Source organism: Pteropus alecto, unplaced genomic scaffold (assembly GCF_000325575.1).
Source record: "Pteropus alecto unplaced genomic scaffold, ASM32557v1 scaffold7, whole genome shotgun sequence".
Lineage (NCBI taxonomy): Eukaryota > Metazoa > Chordata > Mammalia > Chiroptera > Pteropodidae > Pteropus > Pteropus alecto.
This window is the reverse complement of record NW_006494614.1, coordinates 14,427,877-14,433,566: the sequence shown is the minus strand read 5'-3', so window position 1 is coordinate 14,433,566 and position 5,690 is coordinate 14,427,877. Positions and strand designations below refer to the sequence as shown.

General features: G+C 35.2%; 1 pseudogene; it reads right to left on the bottom strand.

The window, feature by feature from the left end:
- Positions 1–5,411: 5,411 nt before the first annotated feature.
- Positions 5,412–5,534, bottom strand: LOC112474761 (annotated as a pseudogene).
- Between the last annotated feature and the right edge of the window lie 156 nt (positions 5,535–5,690).

Genomic DNA, 5,690 nt, shown 5'->3' with positions numbered 1-5,690 from the left:
ATCTGCCAAGTATAACTTTTAATAGGGGAGCCTGGAAACAAGAATTATTGAGGACCAAACAGCACCAAAATATTATCCTTATTACATATATAAATAAAAATTTAAAACTGACAACCCTTGGATCAATGACTGTGTGACATCTTTACTGAATCTCATATAAACCCAATCTTAAAAGGAAAAAGAGTAGAAAACCAATCTTTTTTCCCCCCAGAAAACAAACTGAAAGAAAACAATTCACTTATTTAAATATTTATGAGTCTCTTCTATGTGCTTGCCATGCATCTTACTAACTATAGGTCCAAGAACTGGGTTTATCAAATGAGGGGGGACTTCCAAAGTGAGTTATGATTTCACACACACACACATGCATGCACACACACTAACAAGATTTAATTTGAAGTAACACGATTCTCCTACTTTTGACAATAGAAGCCTATAATTAAGTCCTAGGTCTTGATTAAATACCATAGAATATATGTTCTTTATTTTTATAAGAACAACTTTTGAAAAGCGAAGAAAACATATTACCTTGCTAGTAACTAGAATAATTTTGGAAGCTTTTTTCATTTCAAAATAATACTCAATTATATTTAGAGTCTTTGCCTTTAAAAATTTCCACGAAAGTTTTCTCTGATGATATAATCATTATATTCCAATGTTTTTAAGAAGTATTAACCTTCTATATTTGATAAATACATATTGATATATACTATATTAAGAATATTAAGAATAAAACTTTCTTAATGTTTAATATTCACTTTCGACATTTTGTCTTCTTAGATGAAACAATGTGAACTAAAGATAGCTATCGATTTAATTAAAACAGCAATATAGTTGAGTTTTGTTAATATTGAGATTAGTTGGACACTGATATATCAGGCATAGCGGGTTAATTTACATTAATATTGGGACAAGAACAATTTTTATAAACAACATTTATACTTCAGGTTTTCCAGAGGTCTTTTAATATGAAAAGGGAAATAGATCAAAAGATAATGGAAGGAACATGGGTTCTAACAGAAAGAATTCATCTGAAAAGGATGGAAAGTACAGAGAAGTGGTTAACCCCAGCTGCACCAAAACACACCAGAGGGAACAAATGTTAACACTCACCTTTGCTTAGATTTTTGCAATTTTCCTGGTTGTTCTGACCTATTCTGCTGCTGATATGGTTAATACATTTATTTTTATTTAACTTAAATTTGTTCTATCCTTCTGCAAGCAGCATTATCAGTCAGGTAAGGAATTAGGCAGTGCGCGTCCTAAGAACCCGGTAGATTTTTGTGGTTGCTGCCTGTCAATTTCAAACCAATCTGTACCAAAAAGCTTTAGTTTTCCTCTACTCCCTCACATTCTCCACCTGACCTCAGTCCTTCACAATAGACCACAGAAAAGGGGGGAAGTCTCTGATCCTTTTCAAATCTATTGTAGGCAAATGGATCAATATATACCGAATACCAACTTTGAGAAACTACACAGGCCTTTACCTTCTTTTATCTTTTTTTCCCAAATATTGATCATTCTTCATTTCCTACATTGAGGGAAAGTGCGTAATGGGTAGAAGGCAGCAAGCCACATGGTCTCCAGGATTAAGATAAAATAGGAAACAAACCCCCAGGTATTGGAACATCAATGAAGAGTGCACAATAGGTATGAATGTTGGTGGCATCTAGAATTGAGAGAGTTGCTATGACCTGAAGATCCTTGGAGAGCTATAATTATGATGGATGTATCCTAGTAAAATCGTGAAAGAGGATAATTTAGGAAATAATAATAGCTAAGATTTATAGAGTACTTCCTGTGTATAAGGCATTTTTCTAACAAGTATTATTTAATTTTCACAATTCCATTGTGAGAGATATACTGTCATTATTGTTGTTTTACAGATAAGGAAAATGAGGCACAGAAAGATAAATTGTCTAACAGCACACAGTAACTGGTAGACAGTTACAGTCATGCAGACCGATACAAATTTACTCTCTATACAAAGTGTCACCAAATCACGGTAGACTTTAGTTCATTCAAAAATAAACTGGAATGCAGAAATAAACCCTCACATATATGTGTCAAATGATCTTGGACAAAAGTATCAAGAACACTCAATGGGGAAAAGAGAGTCTCTTCAACAAATGGTACTGGGAAAACTGGATATCCATATGCAAAAAAAAAAAAAAAAAAAGAATAAAACTGGACTCTTATCTTATATCATATATAAAAATTAACTCAAAATGGATTAAAGACCTAAATGTAAGACCTCAAACTATAAAACTTCTCGAAGAAAATGTAGGGGAAAACTTCATGACAAAGTGAATATAGTTAATACTACTGAACTCTACAGTTAAAAATGATTAAAGATGATAAATTTTATGTTAAATGCTTTTTACCACAATTAAAAATAATACATAAGTAAATAAAATGAAGATATTGGCTAGCTGAACGGCCCATATCGACACCGTTCTATGATTTCTAAGATCTATTCCTACTCTGATATTCTTTTGCAGTATTCTAAATTGGGTACAAGAGCTCCTTATGTCTTTGCAGAACCTTTCTCTAAAGTCACCAGTGTCCATGATCACCAGGACACTGTACAACCTACCATTTCTATCCCGTGGTAGCATTTGGTCTCTCAGTTCTTCCGAGCTCATCATCTAACAACTTCTCAAATAGTAGGTAGTTCTGGCTTTATTAGATAACCCGATTATTAACATACTGTCTTACTGAAATACTCAATTCTTTAATATATATATACTTATTATATAATATATATATATATCCATAAGGATACCCTCAAATAATAAAACTAAATCTAATGAAGGAAATCTATTGAAAGAAATATTTTGTTAGGAAGGGGGACAGGAAAGAAGAGAGTTTTGCCTCCCAAATCATTGAGTGGCTTCTTAGTCAATCAAAGGAATATTAGGCCAGTGAAGCAAAGCAGTGTGCCTGAAAGGGGAAAAAAACCAAACCAAACCAAAACAAAACTTAGGGATAGGGGAATAGGGATTCGAGGATGATAGCAAAGACAGGAATCTTTCCAGGAGAGCCGAGAATAGAGTTTGGTTTTTGGTTAATGTACTTATGCCTCATTAATATTTCTTTCTCACTGATGTCAAGTAATTATTATTGGAGCTAGGTTTCCCCCTCCCATTTGTGCAGGCCCAAGACAGCTCCCAAAATGAGACTGTCATGCAGAGATGTATTGTAAGGGAGCATTGGAAGAATAAGAAAGGTAGTAAGGCCATTGGAAAATCAGTGAGGAGAGGACATTATTCTGCCCAAGGTAAGAGAGTTATCATAGAGACAAACAAGTTGGTGATCACTAGCAGAGTCTTAAGTTCCCTTCCCCTTAGCAAGCAGACAGAGACCTCATCTTTCTCCAGGTTCCACAGTCAACTGTTTCTCTTATTTAATGACTTGCCAGAAGGAGATGAATGAATAGTTAGTTAACAACCAGAGAAATGGAGTAAGAGTTTCTAGAGCGGAGAGATGATTACAGAGATCAAGAGCTAATGGGAATTTTTCATCGCTTTCAAGATTCATTATGTGAAGAGTTCCAGAAAGCCCTGGGAAGTTGAATATAAAAAGAACTGCAAATCAACATCTGCCACAGCTTCTCAGGAAGGCAATGTATCAGAGATTATGGTTGAAGCGAATGGGCTCTACAGTTTGCTCAAGAACCCCTGGGATCTCTTAGAGAATAATCTCTTTTTATTTGATAGTTTGCTATGTAGAACGTTCTGTTAATTAAATCTTTTAATATAACTCTGTGACAAGGTTCTCATATTGAACATCAAATATTTCTAGGTTTGGGGGAAGAAGAAGAAGGGAGGGACTTTTAAAACACTGGATAGTATTATATGAAATTAATTATCCACAGGGAATTTATAAAAAATTGATTACAAGGATGACTGTCTATTCCTATGATTTTTCTATTCTTTATTATATGTGTTTCTAGCTGCTGACTCAATGTGATAGTCTTTAGACTCTCATAGTCTTTAAAGAACTTTAAAATGACTTCAAAGTTCTTGCTTCTATGTTAAATAAAAATTAACCATTAATCTCTCTCCTGGTATTTTTTTTTTAGCATAATGCAAAGCTATGTCATTTAATGACTAATAGACTTTTTTCTGATTAACTTTTTTTCTTTCTTTTATCTCTTTGACAGAATAGCAAGGATGTATATACTATCATAATAGGTATACACGCACACATAGGGAGACTACTTTGCAGTTACAAACAAACAGGTTAGGTTCCAAAAATTCACATTCAAGTCAGTTGATTGGAACTTAGAATGACTGTATCCTATAAAAATAGTTAGAATGTAGTTCTTCTAAAATTATGCTCCCATAGAATGACTTCTGAGGCTAAGTCAGAAAAGGTGATGCTGCTTCCACCTGGCTTTTTGCGATGTTTATTTTGGTAGAAGCTAACCAGCATCTAAGAAATCTGACCATCCTCAGACCTCCATGCTAAAGAAGCCATATATAAGCCCTCTGGTCATCAGTCCAGCATGAACTGTCAACCATGTTTCCAGCACAGCTGAGGTTTCAGAGGCCTGCAACCCATGTCTGACTGCAAATGTATGAGAGACTCCAAGAGACAACTACCTGGTTGCTATGTTAGTGTTGGGGTAATTCATGATGCTGTAATAACAATCAGAATAGCCAGTAACAGAACCCAGGTCTGTTGGATGCCTATGCTCATCTAAAGGTATTCATCTTACTGCTTTCCTTAACTCTTTGATACTGTTACTACTTTTTCATAATAAAATCTAGTATGAGACTCAGTTTAGTATATAATTACATATTTAGCTATTTAATTAAGTTAGAATGTCCATAGTTCTTTGAGTTCTGCAAAAATTTCCCTGAATTCTATTCTATTTCCTAACAAAACAGAGACTCATTATTTTACAAATAATGTCAAATTCTCATTCACTTAACCAATATTTCTTGAGTACCTACTATATGTCGGGCAGTATAAAAACTGCTGTCAATACAAAAATGAATTAACATGAACTTTCATCTTGTCAACGATGGAGGGCTGGGAGGAAATGGACAAAGATGCACATATAAACAAATAGGAGGACAAAATAAGAAGAGTTCTGTTAACAGAGGAAAGCACCAAAGAGATGCCAGTTGAGCAGTCTAAAAATTTAGTTTCTTGGGTGGCTGGAGGAAGGAAGAGAGGAGAATGGAGAAAGGAAAAGACTCCGTGGGCTAGTTAATCTACAGAATTAACCTCAGGTTCTTAGTCAAGACTCCTTGAGTACTCACCAGTCAGAGGAAGGAGGCTGGAGAGAAGAATCCAAAGGGCAAAAGCTGAGATCTCAGATCTTCTGGAAAAGCACCTCAAGAAGGATGTTGAGCTTGAGAGAATCCAGAAGTAGGCCTTCAGATGCTATTTTTTTTTTAAACCTACAGCACCCGGTATTCCTAGGTGGTTGGTCTCCCATCCAAGTACTAACCAGGCCCAACCCTGCTTAGCTTCTGAGAACAGACGAGATCGGGCGTGTTCAGGGTGGCATGGCCATAGACCAGACACTACTCTGTCAGGAGAGTTTCAAAATTAAAGATTGCCTATTCAATCTACTAGGTATTAACTTTATACAACATTGTCATTCTCACTCTCTCATTCTCATTCATATTCATATTCATATTCATATTCTCTCTCTCCTCCTCCCCCTCCCTCCC